A 22,118-nucleotide genomic window follows, 5' to 3' on the forward strand; every position below is an offset into this window, starting at 1 on the left:
TTTTTTTTTTTTTTTTTTTTTTTTTTTTTTTTTTTTTTTTTCTTACTGATTCACTGGAAACTATTTCCAATTCATTAAAAGATCTTTTTTTCTTTCCTTTCAAAAGCTGTTAATTTAAAGAATAGATTTGTTTCACCTAGTTTTATTTCTAGAACAGCCTGACTTGGACACTGCAGAAGACCATGCATATATATATATTGTGCTCTTCTTCCCTGTGTAACAAGCTGTTTTCGAAAGATACCTAACTTGAAATATGAAAGTAAAATGTAATTTCTCTACCAAGAGGAAAATACAAATGTGTCTAATTTAAAAATAAATGGGAGAAATGGCAGAAAAAGAATAACTGTAGTACATAACTACAGCAATTTCAACACTTTCTTGATTATTGCCCATGTTTCCAAGAGCTAGGCATCCGACTCTGTAAGGTTGGCAAAGATGTTAAGTAGTTTGTTCTACAAGAAGAAACATGTTGTTCAGAAAGCTCATTTTATACCTTTCAGTATGAACTTTGGTATAAACTAGTGAAAGAGGCATCCCTGCCTTCTGTGCTTGCAGCAATTGTAGGAAGCAGTTTCTCTCTGTGCTGAGCCCCTGGTTTGAAGCTGGCAGCAGGCAATGAGGAAGTGATCCTTTCCTGTCTCCAAAATGTGCAGGACAGAATAGTGAACACACAGCTGTTCTTTCCCAAAGCATGATGACTACTGTAATAAAATCAGACCAGAAATGGTGTATTTGAAGTTCAAAGTATTCTTCCTAGGAGGAAGGTGTCAGGGTATCATTTTGGGATCACTGAGTTGCAATGTGTTTCTCAGCTTGCTTTATTCTTCAAAACCACGCAGATGATTTTGGCACGGCAGTATGGTTATTTAATCTTACTGCCACACGTAATTCTGCTTTCTAAAAAGGGAGTGTATCTAGAATCATAAAATCCTTAGAGCTGGAAGGGACTTCTGAAGGCCATCTATTCCATCTTTCCTGCAACCAACAGGAAGCTATCCACAGATAGATCAGGTAGCCCGGGGCAGTATCCAGCCTTACCTTGAAAGAATGGGGCATATTCACTGAATGATTTTTTTGTTTTGGTGGAAATAAGTTACGGGTACTCAATCATGTTATCTTCCTACTGTTCAGAAGAAAAGGGGAGAAGCTGGAAGATTAATTATAAGGTTAGTGGAGGGTCCACTATGAATTGCTTAATTACATGCTTTACAGTAGCAATGGATTTCGTGCTAATTCTTGGTATTTAGTTTGTGTTATAATCCTGAGACTTCTTTTGGAGATGATTATGTCTTTGGCAGTGGCTGGAACTTCAGCTATGTGGATGGGAGGGCTGCTCTGAAAGTAATGCCTCCTATTTTTTTACATTGGCCCATGAGGGTGAAGGTGGATGTTGGTGGTATGGTAATAGGGGTTGAACCTTCCCACAATATCTCATTACATTTTGTTGCTGTGCAACAATGGTGCTTGATGTAGGAAAGTGCATATGAAACGAAAATTGTCATTGAATTTTTTCATGTGAAAAAAATGGCACCCATTGACATAAACAATGCTTGCTGAATGTTGTTGGAGACCAAGCAATGGATGGGAACACACTGAGCTGGTGGGTGATGTGTTTCAGCTGTGGTGACAGGAGCAGTGGCTTACCTCTGTTAGTACAGATTTTTATGAGCACCTTATGCAGGGTCTTTTTCATTGGTGGATAAAAATGCATAGGTCACGGTGGTGGCTATGTTGAAAAATTGGTTTTAGTAGCCGAGAATATGCTCTATCAAATAGTCTTTGTGTTCTTTGTATCTGCTTTCCGTGGAAATAAATAGGTTGTGTTAGATTCAGAGCAACCCGTGTATAATTATGATCAGTTACATCCATTTTATTGAAGTGTGCCAATGCCTAAGGGTGATAATGCAGATGACTCAGACATGACCCAATGTATTCCTGACAATAGATTGTGTTCTGAAGGTACAGTGCTATTTATACCGCCTGGTTTTTGCTTTTTAAGAAATCCATTCATCACAGAATTATTAAGGTTGGAAAAGACCTGAAGAATGCCTTAAAGTTATGAGATATGCATTGGTGTGGATTCCTTAATCTAGGCAGAAACTTCAGCTATCCTTAAAAATCTACTTCAAAAAAACAAAGAAATAAGACTTAACTTGCAACAAAGTTGATTTGGTGTCTCCTTAGATAAGCTGTGAAATATTTATATAGGAGATTGTTATATTCTGTGGCAGTACATCTTTTCTGTAGATGTGCACGTAACCACACACATGCTGCCTTCGCAGCAGCAATGCCCAAGCTAGCAGTAGCCTGAGCTGATGTTGCAGTTACTAGCTTGGTTTCTGAAAGCTGTGTAAGGCCTGAAGTAACAATTCAGAGGGATCTGGACAGGCTAGAGAAGTTAGCCCACGAGAACCTAGTGAGTTTGAACGAGGGCTGGAGCACCTCTCCTATGAGGAAACGTTGAGGGAACTGGGATTGTTTAGCTTGAAGAAGACAAGGCTCTGCAGAGACCTCATTGTGGCCTTCCAATATTTGAAAGGAGCATAAACAGAAGGGAGAACAACTATTTACAAAGGTGGATAGCGATACGACAAGGGAGAATTATCTTACACTGAGACAGGGGAGGTTAGATATTAGAAGGATGTTCTTTACGTGGGTTGTTGAAGAACTGGAACAGGTTGTCCAAGGAGATGTCCCATCCCTGGAGGTATTCAAGGCCTGGCTGGATGTGGCTCTGAGCAGCCTGGTTGGCAACCCTACATGCAGCAGGGGGGTTGAAACTGAATGACCATTGTGTTCCTTTTCAACTCAGGCCATTCTGTAATTCTATGATCGTGATCATTAATTCCAGGCTAAAAATGGTAGGAAGCAGTTCAGGTATTTTGCAGGTCTGAGTTGATGTGCCAGTTCTGGGGATAGATCAGCCTTTGCATACTTCTGCATACCTTGTGTTACAGTCTAGAGCTACTATGTTTATTTTCTTTTTTTATTTTTTGGAATTTTTTGGTCAAATATCAAAGTCAACCATGAGAACAGGCAGGCATAATAATAAAAATCCTAAAATGAACTTGAAAAAAAAAAAATGAAGAGGAAGAATGGTAAACAAGTAACTTGTTCTTGGCTGAAAGTATTTTTCTGTAATTTAAGAGTAACCTTAGTTTTAAGGTTGGGTTCTTGTTTTTTTTTAATATTTTCTCCTGAAAATTGACTTACCTTTTTGAGGTTTTCATCCATTCTATCTCTTTAGAGGTAGAAAAATGTGAACAACATTAACATAATCTGTTGCTTGAGGCAGTAAAAACATCGAGCCGGGTGCTTACTGTCCACTTGTACAGCATGTTGACAAGAAAGTGTGAGGTCTGAGATGCTTGAAGATCTTCACACCTTTACATCTCAGAATTAGAGCAGATTTGTGCCATTTAAATAATATAGGTCTGTTTACCATCAGAAATACTATTATTAAAAGAGAAGAATTTATGTTTTTTAATTCAACATTGAGCATATAAGCAATGCAACATGACAGTTTCACTCTTAATACTTTTTTTTATTTGGAAATTAGAATTAAATTCTTACCAGTATGCCTATTACAATAGGCTTGTTAATATTTTTCCATAAATTCTTTTGTTTTTACGCAATTTTGTCATGGAATAAAAGTTAGCTTAATGAGCAACCTTTCAGATATTGTTACAGTTTTCTTTGTAGCTCACATTTTTGTAAGCTCTCACACTGTGATGTGCAATAGTATCTAAATTGCCAAGTTGAAAAATGAGTTTTTACAGTAGTTTTTTATTCAGTATGGAAATCATTTGGGACTAGAAATGGGAATGTATGTAATTAAAAAGCTTAGTTTTCATCCTGTTCTTTTTCTTTTTTACTTTAGGTTATGATTTTTGTTGTTGTTCTAATGCAGTTTTATAAGAAAATAGATAGGTTTTGGACGAGTAAAATGCTATCCATAATGGATTACTGGGAGAGATTTCAATTATTTGTTTTCCACCAACTAATTCTGAGTCCAAACACTCCAGCTGGTTTAGGGATTGCTACATGAGTTGGACAGGGCTTGAGTCATTGTGGCTGTCAGATAAACTGCCTGAGGATAAAGGGCTTGAAGGGTGGAAGCAGAAACACTATCAGCACTTAGCAGTCTGCCTCCATGCTGTGGTGTTGCCTTCAAATACTACTGGATCCTTTCCAGAAGCAAAGCAGTACAACAGCTGGTCCCAATTATCCTAACTACAGTGTGTCTACATGCACACATGGCCAGCTTTTCTAATTTGGCTCTGTGGTTTAATGAATTAGCTATTTAATAATTTGACAGGAATACTAGTGTTGTGTTTAGCCATTTGCTTCTGTTTAATCTTATCTTTGGAACTGTGCTCGTACAGTCTTGTCGTGATTGTTGACTGTTATTGTGATTTATTTACATGAGAAAATGAAGTATGTTGGCAGTACGTAGTGAGTAGGTTTTCTTTTTAATTTAAAAGGCTTAGAAGTTGGAGATTTATCATTTGATAAACAGTTTGTTAACAGGAATTATCAGTCAATAGAGCTAGGAATGCAGAAATTTACTTCTATTTTCTGCCACTGTCAGAAAGTAAAATAGAAATGTGCCAAAGATGTACCCACGCTCTATTGACTCTTATGCATTCTTCTCAAAGGGTATTTTTTTTTTTACGTTTGTGTGTGGGCTGTGGAAAAATCTACCTGAATGAGTGCAAATAGGGGTTCACTGATGTAGTAAGGTAAGGAAGATGCAAAGCTGTCACACTAGGGTAAGGTAGTACTGATGTTTACGTAAATGGTAGACACCTGCTATAAACACATAGCAGAAACCTGCTATGAAATTGTCTCCGATATATTAAAAAATTAGGATATTCATCTCTTTCCTGTCAACGTTTGGCCCCTAATAAATTCCCAAGAGGTGATAGTTATCAAGTGCAAAAAACATTAATTTATGGTGCAAGGCTGAATTCCAGCTGACTGGTAAGGTTGAGTAGATAGCCAGTGATGTAATTTAAGAATAGAATTTTTTTTTAAATGTAAGTGATGTCACAGTGGTATGAAAAGCAGCAGCCAGTTTACATTCCTTTTGCCCTGCACTGTAAAGAAAAAAAAATTACACATTGTGTACAGTGACTATAGCAGGCCTCTTGTTTAATAAAGGCTAATTAGAAAAGGCTTTAAGGGTACTGAGAACTGGGGATGTCTGTGGAAGTAGGCCTGGGACTCCGGGTGGATCTGTAGTCCCCCAGTATCACAAAGCTGGAGCCAGGCTGTCTGAAAAGGATGCTTGATTCTTAGACTCAATATATTTGATCCCACTTTCTGGCTATGGACTTGGCCTGTAAGATTAGGAATGTGAGCCTGAATCAAAGGGATTTCACAGATGAAATATCTTAGTATTTAGGTAATGGCATTTTTAAAAGTCAGTGGAATGAAAACTGAACTTCTGTTTCAGAAGAGGCAAGGTGCTGTGCAGTGTGAAGGAATGATCAAATGCAAATTAAAAAGTAAAAACACAAAAAACCTCAAGAACGAACTAATGGAGCATGTCTGTTCTACCATTTTGGTATAATAACAGCAAGAAAGAAAACTACTCAGCAGTGAAGTATCTGTTTATTTAAAAAGAAAATAAGGACATGTCAGTCTTTCTAAATAAACCATAGTAATAGCATTTAGCCAGCAGTGAAAACAAGCAGATTATTCTCATATTAGGCATAAAAGCAAAGTTATTTTTAATTTCCAGACAGATAAAAATGCCATATGTAAACAGATGCAGTTAATACCCAGTTCCTTTCAACTTCCTGCATTGTCTAGCTGTGAAGAAATGTTTATTAAATATTGCTGAAAATAACTATTTTTATCTGGAGGTTGTCTTTATGACTATTTTTAATTCATGTCATTGTTGAATACTTTAAATGGTTTAAATCTGTGTTTAATGTAACTCCATATTGTCATGTAGCTTTTGAGTCCTTAGAGCAAATTTGATGCTGGGCAAAGATTGTGAGAAGAAACACTAGAAAGTAATAGGAGAAAACTGTACTGATTGTTGAAGACATGACATGTAACTATAGCAGCAGATGTTTGGCAGGGTTAAAAAGGAATTATGGGCTGTAATGCCATCTCTTGAGGTGCAGAAATAACCACTTTCAGTATGCAACTGATCAGAATTGGAGGTGGACTTTGCTTTAACTTGTGGTAAATCTCTCCTTGAAGGAAATGATTTTCGAGTATTGCCTATGAAGCGTGCATCAATTATTAAGTGAACGTAAAATCTATCAGAAAGTGTGTATTGCATTGATGCACTGAAAGTTCATGACCTTATTTTTCATTACGTAGGAAGCTCGTGAGATCTATTTTCTAGGTTTCTTTCTGTTCACCTCACTGGATAAGAATGCAAATCATTTCCTTTCCACAGTTTCTATAATAATAATTTTATCACCAAAGATTAGTATAGATAATATCTGATTTGTACCAGTGTCCATACAAATGAGTTTTATCAGAGCACTGAAACTAACATGGGAATTGATGCCCTTGGACCTTTCTGTGTAAACACCAGCATAAGTCCAAGATGTGCTGATCTGGTGAAAGAGGTCAAGTAGTACTGCATCAGAATAAGTGGCCTCAGAAAAGAAAGCTGAACTGTAACCCAAGGATCATATTAGTTGAGGCTCCATGTTCCTTTTGGGGTGAAAGAAAAAGTTATTTGGAAGTGTTACATCAGAGGAATAGTTATAGAGATTTTGTAAGTAATGAGTTAGAATGATGTGATCATGAGCTTGAAACGTACTTCGTTTGGGAACTGGCATTTTCATTTTAGTGTGAAACAGAATTATTTTGAACATGTGGGTTCTGCCTCCGTGGGAAGGGTAATTTGCTTATTAACTGGGAGACTTGCCTTTGTCTTCAAAAGGAGTTATGTTGTCCACAGTACAATTAAAAATGTGTTCAGATAATTGAAATATTTCACTAAGACAAATGTTTTTCTCCCGTGGATGTACAGAAATAAGGATTATGTTTATCGTATATAAAATGCCCTCTTTTCAGTTTCACTAGCTCTTGTTTACATATTAAGTAATGCTGACTGTAAGGAAAATTTGATGAAATTGCATATAATATCACCATGAACACAAGGTGATCTATTCATGATTATCCAGATAAGCAGATTAAGTTCAGTTGTTATCACTCTAATTCAATCCTACATGGCCAATTTCCCAGGGAAGTTATCAAATTAGGAGGCAGGGATGTAAGCATTAGGAAAAAAATTACTGTTAAAGCAACTTAAACTGTAGAGATGCACAATAATTTGTGATTATGGTAATTCTCACAGCGCAGCACAAAACTGCATCAAAGCTAGTCGTACATTAGTGACTTATTTCTTTTCAGTCATCTGAGAGTGTTTCTATATAATGATTTGTAACTTACCAGCTAAAGGTGCTCATAAAATAGAAAGCAAAGAAGTCAACTTTGGGAAACGTTAATAATGCAGTATATGTCAAAAGAGAAGGACAAATTTTTATCATAAATTAAGCCATTAATATGCAGTACGAGGTTTAAGGAAATATGTTCTGAGCAATTCTCAGTTTCTCAGGTATTGCAGCCCGTATCTAGTTTGGCAGATGGTAGACTTATCTGCCCAAAGACTTCAAATAAGAATTTTTAACAAGTCAATAGAAATTAGCTTCAAAACTGTTTTTGACTTATATAAACTAAAAAGTGAGTCCTTAAAGTCAAACAAATGGAAAAGTCTTTTTTTTTTTTTTTTTTTTTTTTTAACTAATGGATGTGTGATTAAATTCAATAAAAACATCTGTATCCACATACCTGTCTAATATCCTGCTGTATCAGTTGTGGTATTTTCAGTGCAGCTACAGAATCTAGAATGTGACTAAGGTCTTCATTTAAGGATTTCCAGGTTTCTTTTGTTTAGAAGTAGTTGATCGTGTTATGACAACCTAAAAGTGTGCGGCTGGTGGTGTGTGAGGTACAGTGGTGGGAATGATGCAAAGCTCCTTTCAGCCCCCAGGTAATACTTTCACGCACTCTACCAGGGTTAAATAAATAAATATATGTATCTCATTATGTTTCTAAAGGAGTCAGTGTGGCAATGCAAATAGATGAAAATTTGTTCCCTTCTCTGACAAACACAAATACATAATGAAAGATGACTATACAAGACAGATTTGGGACATATTTTCGTAACATGCTTTGATTACTGGCAGTAGGTTTTTCAATTCTGTTATTCCCTGAAATCATGGGCTCATCACTCCAAGGGGAGAATACCTCATTTATTATATGAAAAGTTGTTGGAAACTGCTGGCTTTCCCTAATTACTTCAATGTTCTTAACATTTTCAGGATGCAATTTTGAATTTTGGAATGATTTGAATTTTTCCCCTAATTTGAGTTGTTTTACTCCTTACAAGCGTTCTGTGTGTTTGTTATAAACTTGGCACGGAATCCTAGGACTTGGAGGGGTGTTCTGGAGATCAAGCTGGGTTTCTGTATATCACCAGAACTCGGGGGGGGGGGGGGGGATAAATTATGCAGGTGATCCAAAATTCAAATGGATCTCTAGTGAAAACCTATGGAAAATCTTGTTTTGATTTCTGGTTTTAAAAAAAAAAAAAAAAAAAAAGCAAACAAGGTATAGTCTTGTTTTCACTTCAAATCAGAAAATCTCCTTCAGAAATCAGGAAGAATGGATTTCCCATGTATACTTCATATACATAAAGGTATGCAACTCCTGGTATGCATCAGCACTTGTATTTCCTTATATGAAATCTGAGAGGGTATGACACTAAAAAAACTTACCGTAGATTCTATGAGTATTACTTTGCTTTTTGTTCTATCTTCAGAAGCCCAGTACTACCTTGGCATTAACAGTGCTGGTAATTTGGAAGATTTTAAGTTCCTATTAGCATTTTCTTATTATTTCTAGAATTGTTTCTTTGCCTGTTTTTGATATTTCCCGGTGATATTTACCTGTTACCAAAAACACCCAACACTTAATTCACTCAAGCAATAAAATACTGAAAAACTAATGGATGACATAATGGTTCATACACACTGAGCAGAGCTTTTTTTAGATGTGGCTACTTAATTTAGTAATTTGTACCAGCATTACAGGTACCAAGTGATGACTTGAGCATCAAGAGATTATATGAGTGACCTAGGCCAATTCAATTAGTGTTTCTACTAGGACTGCAGTAATGGACAGCAAGTTCTAGCCATTTGTGAGTTATTTAAATAAATCTAAAGCTGTTTTTCTTTTTTTCTTTAAGCCAGAGCAGGTTGTACTACTGAAAAATATGTAAACGCAGATCACTACAGAAGGAGCATCCCATCTTGACACCATCATCCTGAATGTGTAGGATAAAAGTTTGTAGCATTCGTTTGGGTGTGTTAGGAAATCCACCTGGCCGCTGGATGTTTTTCCACGAGCTCATGGGTCTCCTAATGATTTTCTATCAGGTTTTTCACTACTTTATTTAGGTCCCAAAAGTGCTTAAACATCACAAACAATGATAAACACCAATTCTTAAGGATACAAATTGCTAATTTTTTAAAATCAAGTTTGTAGTTAAATGCCTAAATCTATAGCCATAGTGTCTTTAAATCCCCTATTAGTTACCTAAGAAACTTTGCTCTTGCAACCTTAGTTTGAGAAAACGTAGCCCAAAATCACAATGACAAACCATAAGCAAACAAGTGATTTAGTTCTTTGCCAAGTCAAAAGATAATGCTATGATTGGGATTTCTTCCTATCTGTGGGCTTGAACACCTCAGAGCCTTGTCTCTTAATATAGTTTGGTCACTTGCCAAAAGCCAGTTACAATTCAAAAATAGGAAGTTTGGTATACTTCAGAGACACAGAGTAACTCCACAGTTGAATACATGTCTCCCAAATGTAATTTTCTGACAACTTCCAAATTCATTTTCATAACAATCTCATTTGGGAATGAAGAAAACTGATGAATAAAATGTGCTACTGTATTCATATTTGAATATTGCCAAGGCTCAGCAATATTGGTATTTGCCACTCTGATTTGGACTTGTTTTTGTATTAGCTTTGAGTTATCTTTTGCTTCTGGAAGGAAATGTTTATTGAAGCTCAGCTGGTGAGTCTCTGTAGGTGGTTATAAAAATGTAATGAATTTAATGAATTTCTGGTAATGGGATGATGTTAACTATGCCTCCATTCCAATGCCTTCTTCCTTTTTTCTGTTCAGTTTTCTTTATACCAGAAAGGTCCCACATCTGTCTTTTCCCCAAGGCCCTTCCTTTGCACCTTGTCTGAAGTTTAAAACTCATCAACTGTGCATATGATATAATGAAATGATTCATTGTACCCCAAAGAAGTATAATGTATTATGGGAAAAGGTGGCAACAGTCTACTGGACTGGTTAGTAAGATGATAAAGGCTTACTAGATAAAATCTTGACATTTCATCATATCACAATTGTTTTGAAAACTGTTGTAACCGATTTCCCACCAATTCCATTACCCACTGCCCAGATGATTTGTTTCCCATTCAGTCTTCCCACAGAGTTCTGTTATTCTGTGAGATGAGAAAGTGAATAATAGTCTTGTCACTATTCTAACATCATCTTGGCTTTGGAGAAGATGATCAGTGTACAACATTCAAAAATGTCATATGCTTATTTCTGATGGATTAGTGATAATTCTGTCAGCACTAACACTACTGCAGCTAACAGCCTCATATCTCAGGAAAATTGGGCAAACAAGCCTGTCCAGAATATCTGTGTAAGCTCTATTAAATGTGTAAATATGAAGATTGTCTGCACGTGTTACCTGCGACCATTTACTTTGAATGTGCATCTTTCTGTATGTGTGTATTTGTAGCTTGCTGATCCTATGCATCAAGTCTAACAGTTTTCAAAACTTACCAGACTGCTTAGTTTTGTTTCTTCAGTTCATAGGGATATAATTTAAAATCTACTACTCATATGGAACTTACTTGTTTTGTATTTCTGAAATGCTTCTTGAGGTAATGATTAGAGATCTGACACTGGAGATACTTATTTTTAACAAAGCACCAAGCTATTTGTAAATAACTAAGAGAGTATTACATGATCACTTTAACTCTGATTAATTTTTTTTTAGAAAGATGAAGAAGATTGTCAAGACATTTGACATTTTAAGGTATTTTTCAGTGAATAGTGTTTGGGGTTGTTGTTGCTTAACTAAGATCTCTAGGAAACATAGTCAATTTTCAGTACTGTCAGACCTTTTCTCTGGATTAATCTTCATGAATGAAGCAGTCAAAGCTGACTGCAAAGCCCTGTGAAAACGAACAGTTTTTGAATGTAAAACAATCCTGATGGTTTATGATGTGGCCTCCGTAAGTAACTTATTTTCTCAGCTCCTCTTACGTGCTAAAAAATTTATATGAATTCCTTTAACTCTAAGGTTAAGTATGTAACAGTGATTCATCTGGAGCACTGCGTCCAGTTCTGGGCTCCCCGCTACAAAAAAGACAGGGATCTCTTGGAAAGAGTCCAGCGGAGGGCCACAAAGATGGTGAAGGGCCTGGAGCATCTCCCCTATGAAGAAAGGCTGAGTGAACTGGGTCTGTTCAGCCTTGAGAAAATACAGCTGAGAGGAGACCTGATCCAGGTTTATAAATATCTGAGGTGTGGGGGCCATGGTGGTGAGGCCAGTCTCTTTTCAGTGGTACATGGAGACAGGACAAGGGGAAACGGACATAAGCTGCAGCATAGGAAGTTTCAAATGAATGTGTGTAAGATATTCTTTACAGTGAGGGTGGCGGAGCACTGGAAGAGGCTGCCCAGGAGGGTTGTGGAGTCTCCTTTTCTGGAGATGTTCAAGACCTGCCTGGATGCCTACCTGTGCAACCTGCTGTAGCGAGCCTGCTTTGGCAGGGGAGGTTGGACTCCATGTTCTCTGGAGGTCCCTCCCAACCCCTACAATTCTGTGATTCTTTCTTTGGCAGGAGAAACAAAGATTCACAGGTCATATTAGTCTGAAGCAACAGGTTTCTCTTGGATTGAATGAATGTCAGTCAGGAGCTGTGCTGAAAGTACAGCACAGGTTCACTGAGCCCTTCTGTCTATGACATATCCTTCAGCAAACCAGGAAATGGGATCACTTCATGCTTAGGCACACACTTGGTATTGCAGGTCTGGCTTGATTTGGAAGAAGAGGAATTGGTGAACCTTTGCTGAGAGCAGAGCAAACATGCCCTTCTATTTAGACATTGCTGTATAGTTCTTTATTTCTTCTGCCTAATATAGACACTCCCATAATCATCTGCTTCCTTAAGGTTCTAGTTTGAGGCTCCTTAATGTCCTCAAAAAACTATTGGCCTAAGGCACTCATCCTTTTCAGAACTCTTTGGCTACAATCTGCCTGACAAGATTTGCACATTAATTAAGAGTCCCTCAAATGTGCCTGATCTAGAATTCTGTCATCTTCATTATTAAACTGTAGGAAGTCACTTAGTCCTACACTTGCACTTTCCTGAAGTGTTCTAACAGAAGGAGAACTTGAAGTAGCCACTGTTCAGTCTTTTGATACATTTTTACAGTATCTAATAAGTTACCTTACTTCATCCTGTATAGATTAAATTTTGAAAATTTTACAGATTTATAAGCCATTCCCTATTGAATACAATCTGTTTTATTATAAAAGTAAATCTGGGTGCACTTCAGAGTTAATTGGGTGCTGACTTGGTTCAATTTTTTTTCACTGGTATTAATTTTCTGAACATTTGAATGTCCAGGGACTGTTTTGCTGACACTCCTCTGCTCAGAGACGGAGGATTCTGCTCATCAGCAAAAATGTTCCTACTGCAATATAATTTGAAATAGGATATTGTTTCCAACAGCTCTTCATCCAAGCCACGAACAGAAGAAAATAATCCGGGCAAGGATTTGAAAATGCCCATTACAACTAGGACAGTGCATGCATAGGCAGTTGTTTTGCGTGAGTGTCGTTACAGAAAGTTAAATGCTGTACATAATGTCTGAATTTGTGCCTATGAACTTTTATCTAACATGAGTTTCCCCTTATCTCACAGATAGTATGCTTCATATTCCTTAAGAGTTTACTGTTCTGAAGCTGCTGCCTGAACACAGAGCTCAAATTAATTTTTATTCTTGCTCCTGTAATCAAAAGAAAGTGAAAGTCCACCTAATTTACGACCAGTCATATTTAAAAAAAAAAAAAGCTGAAATATTAAATGTTTGAATGTCAAATGCCAACAGTAAATGCTTGTGATCAGTCCAAAGATTCAAAACAAGTCCATGGATAATTCACTGGCCAAAAGTCAAGTAACTTGACAAATGTTACAAGACAGTCTGCTTAGAAAAAGGGAAATTTAGCTTTGATCTTATGCATATTGGCTTGCACACAGGGTAAGTCTATACCTGTTTTTATTAAAAACAACAACAAAACAGTACAAAATCAGAGTTAGTCTTTGAAATAAAAAATGCAGCTCATTAACTATTTTTGTTCAATTTGGTATCAGTAATATTTGAAGTTGACTTATGTTAGTTACATGCGTTGGTTTTAGTTTATCTAAATGCAAAGTCAGTTTCAGAAGTATTCAAGGTAATGATAATGCTCTTTTAATTCATTTGTTAGGACCCATATATTTATTCCACACTAACTTCCTTTATTTATCAACCTAACACATGGGAAATAACTCCTCCTATGCTGTTCATTCTAAATGTCAAAGCTGTAGGGAAAAATATTTATAACACTAGTTGCATTCTTTCATTGAGGCCTGGCAATTAATGCTATGTCTGGAATCAGAGAATTTTAACACGTATTTTATTACTATCTGTCTGGGTGGCAAGGAGGAAAAGAAAATAATTTCTCTATTCTTGTCACATCTAGTTGAAGGATTTACTAGGAGCAGTCCTTGTTCCAGTTATATGGAGTAAGATAATACCCAAGCTGCTGATCTGTTTTCAGAAGAATTGTCACAATCCTTGAGAGAAATAGCAGGGAGTAATAGAATTTTAACAGAAATGAATCTGTTACTAGCTAGGAAAAAATTGCTACAGCCAGATAGACCTGCCATGCTTGCCATTTCAAGCTTGGTGTATGAAATTATGGCTAAGAAGAGGGGAAATATATTGAAAGAAAGTTCTAATCCAAAACTTAACCCCCTGTGATTTGCTCCATTTTACTCTTCTGCAGATAGTTCTCATCAAGTGGTTATTAGAGCAGGCGATGAACCTCTCTTTTAAGTCGCTTCATGCTCAGGCCTCACTTGAGCTCAACTAATCCAAGCAATGATTTAGAAGCTAGATATTTCATGCTTCTCTGCTACAGCTTTGCAGAAAGCATTTACCTTCAGGGACTGAAACTGGAGACCGAGGTGTTGTGAAAATTAAAATAAATTAAAAGGAAAGAGGAAAAGAAAAATCAGCCTAAGCAGTGCAACTGCTTGTGTTCATCACTTCCAGGATTCTCACGTGAATGTTGAAATTGCTCAATTCTTACTGCCTTTTGTCTGTTTCCGGATCAAATGTGACTGTTGTCCAAAACCATGGGATCAAAGGAATGTGATTCTAATGTGAATGTGAATGTGTTGCTAAGTCTGCATGATTATTTTTCTTGTTTTGAGCAGCACAGAAAATAAGGATTTTTCATCAGAGAATGTCAGTGTAAAACTCAATGCTGCTTTAAACTTGGCATTTGGCTTACATTACTACTGGTCTAAGAGAGCTGTCTCTGCTGTGATGACAGGATATGTTACAATGCCCATGGAAGGTCAAGAAATTGTCTATCCATCAAAATGTTTTCTGTTTCAAGCTACGCCTTCTAAAGTTTTTTTTTTTTTTTTTTTTTTTTTGCTGCATATAATCCCTCCATCTGCAATATTTACTTAGTTTCCAAATAATAGGCCTCCATTATTATGTATTGCTAAAGGGAAATACATGTTGTACTTTTTTTTTATAGGAGTATGGAGTATATATCCACAAATGCACTCGTTTACAGGCTTTATATAGAACTAAGCAGGCAATGGAGGAAGGTGTGGGCTAATCCCAAACCACAGGTGGGTTCACTGTGACGAGTATAGAAATTTCCAGTCAGCAGCCTGTGAGTCACTGTGACTGATGTGCCCACAAAGACATAAATGTGAAAAGCTAAGAGGATCATCTCAAGTCCCTGTGCCAAAATGGATGTGCTACCCCAGTCTGTGTGAAGTGGAGACAGTATCAACCAAGTTATATTAGCAGACTTGGCAGGACCTTACCTTCCGGTACAGACTAAAGACAGTTGAAGATCTGCACTGTGCCAAGCAGTGCCTCAGGACAAAATCTAAGATGTCAGCACAGATGAGCAAACATTATCAATTTAGGAAGAAAGAAGCACTGATGGAAAACAGCATGAAATCAGCTCATGGTTGTGTTGTAGCTGGAGATATACCCATAATAGTGTATCCCAGAGTGCTTGTATATTTTCATTTACAAACACTCTGTTCAACGCTGTTCACATTTTTGCTCAGAAGGTGTCTGCTTATCTCTGTGCAGATATTTATCTAATGTTGTGTATTTCATATGGCCATTGAACTGCCATCACTAAACACAAATAGCTTCACATCCCAGAGTAATTAACAGTTTTTACCTGAGTAAAGCCAAGGCACAGGAATCAAGAAAATGTTGCCAGTTCTGAGAGAAACTCAGCTTTTGTCAGAGTTCAAGATGAAATCACTCATATGTACCTGTTGACCACTGATTCTGTAATCAAAAGCAACTTGTGTCTCTAAACTTGCAGGGATCATCAATGTTTTGCAAATAGTAAACAGCTTTGTATGAAGGATTCTGAATTTTTTAATTTTTTTTTTTTTTTTGCTGTGTATAGTTTCAGTTTGCAGTTATGCTTAGATTCAATAGATTGTGACCTTTTTTTAAAAAAAAGTCTAAGACTACAGAAGCCTAGTAGTTAAACTTGTGCGCAATCTGAATGTATAAGCAATATGAATGTTAAAGGGGAAAAAAAAAATTCTGCCTGCAAGTGGTCTTGACTGCTGTGCTGCTGATAAAACTTCACAGCCTGTTCAGTGGACATCAGCTATGTAAACAGATGTTCCTGAAGAGAAAAGGAAGTGTTGAATAGCTGACTTATTTTTTGTTACAGTTCTGCTCCAAGTAGTTATAGGTTTAAAGAGTCGTCCTCGTGATCAAAAAATTCAGCCAGGTTTTAACTGCTGCTAAATCCAATAGAAACTCTCAACTTTATACTGTGCCCTAGAGACCGTTGCAGGTCAACAGTTATTTTCTGAATTACTTGAGCCTAGTCAGGAATTTATATACAGATGTCGAGAGATTGATTTTTATACTGCCAGAGTAGATTCAGGTGCTTTTAAAAGTATGTTCATCTTAAAATCATTATTATTTAAATTGTCTCCAATACTGTGGCAAATCTCACTGATTTTTAAATAGATTTAACTAGTTCTTGTCTTTTCTGGACTATGCAGAAGTATCCTTCTGAGGGACCGATCACCATGTTTATCATCCACTACTGAGGCGTAATAAAGTAAGGTGTTGCATATCAATATAAAAAGCAACTGTGGGTACTTTTCCAATTCAGGTTTGAAAAGACATTTTTTTTTTGAGTACTTGCTTCTGCAAATATCATCATATAGGCAAATCAAGTTGCTAGCACTGTAACTCTGGAAACTTGAGAAATAACGTCAAACTGTGCAGGTAGGCAGCCCTTAAACGTACTCCAGGAGCAGAATATTTTGCATACTGGAATGCTCTGTCTGTAAGCTTCTCAGGTTCTTTAACTCGATGGTGCGAAGTGGCTGTGTCTTTGTGTTTAGCTGAAGGAGTCCCAAGTAAGTGGATGCAGTCTCACACAGTGCTTTAGCCCTGCCACACAGTGCCTGTGTGAGAGTATGAAATGGCTCAGAGCCCCGGTGAGGTCTAGGGGGCAGACAAAGTCCGAGGTGCGTTTTCAAACGTGAACACTGAAAACTTTGTCACTTTTAAAATAAAGTTCTATCTATTCATACAGTAAGACTTGGGGTGATGAACTGGGACAGCTGAGAAACTGATTACAGAATCTTGCTGTGTTTTTTTTTTTTTTTTTTTTCTTCTTTTTCTGGTTCATGTAGCTGAGCTGGCACAGCCCCTCCTCAAGTACTTCTAACTTGTGATACATGTAAAAAAAGGAATAGATAAAATGGTTGATATTGTGCCTTTCTTGTTCTGCCACATGCTTTTGCTTCGAACCACATGTCGTTAATAGAGCTAATGGGATTTTGACATGGACCCAAAGGGGTGGGAGGGGAGCAGGGAGCTGGGGGAGATGGATAGGAGCGAGATGAACTACTGAGAAAAGCACTGCTGCCTTTCTTTGAGCTGAAGTGATGTCAGGTTTATCAGGCTTCTCTTTAGTCCTTCCTGACAGGACTGGAGGCACTGCTCTATACATGTATGTGTCTCATGCATTCATGAGCCTCTTTGACACTATTGCATCTTTTGTTAAGAGCTGAAAATGCAGATCATTGCTCTACCCTTCCCTCAGCTGCCATATGGCATTGTGGAAAGGGGCCCACAAAGGAAGTGGAAGAAAAGGAAGGACTGGGGGGAGAAAAAGAAATGAAACTACCAGCAGATGAAAATGATTTATTTTCACCATTAGGGAGTAGGGGGTGAAAGCCTTTTGCAATATAAAACCTTCTTGCAGTGCAGGCAAACAGGCTGCCTGCTTGACAGCTCTGGTATATGTTAAAAAATAACATGGCTGGAGAATAGAAGCACCATTGTTTTGTGTAACTACTGTAACAAATTTATATGAAATGGAATGCATCATCTAAAGTGAAACAACTGTGGCGGTTGTCAGCTTTCTTATTTTTTCTCCTTGTTTGCGAGAGGTAAAACCATGAAACCCCAAGTGCTACGTAGGTACAACTGTTTGGCCTCACTGCATGTTTTTCTGAAATCTCTCAAAATAGCTTTGGTCTAGTCTGTGTTTTTGTAGAGCTCAAACCTTTCCTAAAGTAAGTAGCAATTAGAGCACTTTATATAATTGCTTTAAAAACAAGCCAAAAATGTGTTTGAGAGAAATAAACTTGCCGTGTCAATGCCTCAGTTATTTATCTGTGGGTTCACTCTTTGTGAAACACTGATGAAAATCTTCAGAAGAAATGTAATGCTGTATATGCTGTGTATTAGCTTAATTAGATATTCTTTTTTACTATGGGAGGCTTGTGTTTCCTCCTGGTATAAATAAGCACAATGCAGTCAGGGTTTAAGTGGTTTTAACTACTTCATAAAAATAGCTTGGAAAAAGTTAAAAACACTAAATTTGAGTGTAATCACGTTGATGAATTTGCTACCTCATTCCTACTTTATCATTTAATTGTGAAGTGGTGTTCAGTGAAGAGATGGCTTTAAATATTTCCATTATATACAGGAAGACTTTTGTTTCTAAGATTTGCTGTGAAGATTCAGTTCAAGGAGGCACATGGTACCTGATTAACTTTTAGGGACTAAATTTGATCCTTTGGTATCGATGAACTTGAAGATTAGGTGCGTAGATGCAATAGGTTACTTCAGACATGTTCAGAATAGTGTTTCAGTTTAACAGTTTTTATTACTTTTTTTGATATAATTTATACCCATACTGAGTTTTACTCTTCTGAATTCTTGGAACTTGGGTTTGAAAATATTACTGAGCAAAGTAATATGCCATTCATTCTTTTCCACTTGATGTTAGCAAATGTCTTATCACAGACCTCCCACAACAACAGTCAACAATACCAGTTAGGCACTGTATTGGCAGTTGTACAGATCTGCTCCTGTAAATCTACGTTATCGTATTCCTGCAGAATTTGAATGATTTGCAAGACTAGGATTCAATTCATGGCTCGACAATTCTTTGCTGAAAGTGTTAGTCTTTCTCGTTCTTATTTGCGGAACACTTTTCATTTCTCCTTTCTGAAATGTCAGGCACCAGCCCTGCTGACGACCAAAAAAAAATCAGGGAACTAGCTGCTGTGAAGCTGTATATTGCTGTCTCTGTTCATTTGTTTAGATGCATTATGTCTTCAAAGCCCACTGCCCTCTTCTAGTCTACACATCCATATATTCTGTGCCTAAAAATCCAGTCAAAGTGAGGATATAGTGAAGAAATGGGTGAGATATCATGTATTAGCAAGCCAAATCCTGTGCGTGCGGACTAATAAGTCCACCTGGAGCACCTGTTCAGGTGTATGCCTTATCTTTACATTTTTTATCATGAGTATATCATGATAAAATTTTATTTCATTTTATGTCATGAGTAGGTGAATAGATTTTCTGGGAGTATCCTGTCACTATAGGTCTTTTATTTTTAGACCTGAAATGTCCTCAAGCCCCACTGCTCTCTGATTCTTAAAATTCCTGGGAAGACTTGCACAACTCGGCAACTTGAGATGAATTGAAAGATATTATGCCTATCTGAAAACCCCATATGGATTAGAATCAAATGTTTTTTGTGGGGAGAGGTTATAACTCATCTGGAGAAAAAATACCACAACCACATTAATTTTAGAGTAAGCACAAATTATGAGCAGTTAAAATTTTCCACTGGACATAATGAATAGTTTGGACTAGCAGATTTATCCAGGACGTTCTAGACAAAGGGACTGGGGAAGGAGAGGGGCACTTTCAGATACCAGACTCTTGTTTGGATTATTTGCTTTAAGCGTTAATTGGTGGAAGAAAAACAGCACTTACACTGAAGACCAAGGGGAATGTAAAACCTGCTCTCCAAAGAGTGCATGCTCCAGTTAATTATTTCTTTCATGCAAAGTGTGGCAGTCTCAGCAGGAAGAATAGAGTGCTTCCTCAAAGCAATTATAGCCGTTCCTTGGAGGTGTGGGTTTGAATTCTGCTGTGGAGAATATTGTACTTGGGGCTCTCAAGCTCACTTGATTGCTGTAGCGTATGAATAAAATAAATGTGGATCTAAGTGTGGGAAAAGAAAAAAAAGTTGACACTACGGTTTCTGACTGTGATATTTTAAAGAAAGCCTACACTGTCAGAACAGAAATCAGAAATACTGAAGAGCATTTTTAAAGCAGTCTTGATTTTAAAGCAGCCTAACACAGTTCTACCTCTGCGTTGGTGGAACTACTGTAGACCTGTTTAACTCTGGAGAGTGTGCAGGCTCCAGCCTACACAAACTAAATATCACACTCTATTTCATGTAGACATCCAACTGAGAGTTGTGACCTTGTGCTAGGCTTTAGGTACTTAGAGGTCAGATGTGTCTGGGTATTGCAATACTTACAGCCTCTCTAGGAAAACGGTTTTAGGAACGAGATACAAAGCAAAAATATTGCAGTTACTTATCAACCCACATAAACTTGCTCTAGTTTGATCTCATTCTCTAATGTGTTTATAATTTTTCAGATAAGCTATTAAAAAACAAAACACAACAAAAACGGACACCACAACCCCCCCCCCCCCCCCCCCACCAAAGTAGTACTGATTTTACAGCTGATAATCATTTAGTGCCACTGTCTATGAAAAGAGAGTACCATTCTAACTTCTTCCATGTGTCTTTTTCTACTTAAAGTTGTTTTATGCCCATTTTAGTGAATTGAAATGTGCAAATTCAAGATGACTGAGATGTAGTTGTTTAAATCTTTGGAATTCAAAAACCTTCACAGTAAAGCACTTAGAAATTGTGAAAGTTTATTGAAGTCTTTCAAGAGTGTTAATGCTGACTATGAAGCAAACTTGAGAAGTCCACAGACTTGATATTTGTGAGAAAGGGGAGTTGTATTCTCGGGGACCATCTTTTTTTGTTTTACTAAGTATCAACTAATGGCTACTACCATTATTGATATGACACTAAGTCAGTTATGTCCAAATTCAGATTTAACTTCGAATTAGTGATATTTCTGATGTTTTAGCTACTGGTGAATATTAAGTATTTGGGGTATAACTTATTGTTATTCTTATTATTTTCTTGTAACTTTAATAATACATGATATTACTTAATAACTAGAGGTGACCTTGTATACCACCACATTCAGAATTTGTCTACCACTAAAAAAGACACAGACGAGTGTTTCAAGCACAGCAAGGAGTCTGAGGTCAGTGTCAAAAGAGCGTTTGGTTTTAGAGCTCCTGTGGCAATGCAAAATACAGACACTAAAATACCACAGATATAAAAAATGATATTTGTAAAAGTTTTGTGACATTGTTTCATAGGGCTATGATGGAATTAGGTATCTGTGTGTTTTTAAGGCATATTTCATTTGGGGCATAGTCCATTATCGTAGTTGTGTATTCATTGGGAAATAAATGCAATTGTAAAAATAAATAGGTATATTTGGACAAGGATAATGAAAATTTTAGCTGCATCATCTGAACAAAAGGCCATAGCAAATATCTACATTTCGTGAATATCCGTCTTTTCAATATGTATCTTTCAAAATGTTTTGTCACTTAATGTTGTGTACTTGGTGTCATGTCTCTTTTTGCTGAAACGAAGCCCCTCAACCTGTTTTGAGCATACATACATACAGGAGAAATATGCTTTTTAAGCTGACAAAAAAAAAGGAGCAGAATGGGAGGTTCAGTCATTATGAATTAATGCTTTATGCGGCCTAGAGAAAGAAATTACTTGAAAGAACATCACTTTTGAAGTTAACTTTGTTTTATGTATACACCAGTGGTGGCATTACTGTGATCCCGCTGTAATGTCTTGTGAGAAATCATATGGGATAATGCAACCATGAAATTAAAATGGACTACTTCTGTAGAGCAGGCCGTTATTATGTGATGTCTTATTTCTCAGAGGGTCCATTATCTCTTCATCACCAGAAAAATCCAGCTCTGCAATGAAATGCTACACACTGAGTCAGAGACTAGTCATAACAGTACAGGAAAGGCCATGGGAGGACAGAATATATCGGTGTCACATCTCGCTACTCTTTATTTAGCGATCAGAATTTTAGAATTGGGCAGTTTTAAAAAACTGTTTCATTTATAAGTGCCAGCTGCTGGAGAAGATAAGGGAACAGAGTAGTAACCTATTTAAAACTAAAAAGTCCCAGCCCTCCATACCTGAAAATACTTTAGTTTATTTTCCAGCACAGTCTTTGAATTTTAATGA

The sequence above is a fragment of the Centrocercus urophasianus genome, unplaced genomic scaffold, assembly GCF_019232065.1.
Source record: "Centrocercus urophasianus isolate 14NV4802_14NV808 unplaced genomic scaffold, USGS_Curo_1.0 seq_32, whole genome shotgun sequence".
Taxonomy (NCBI): Eukaryota; Metazoa; Chordata; class Aves; order Galliformes; family Phasianidae; genus Centrocercus; species Centrocercus urophasianus.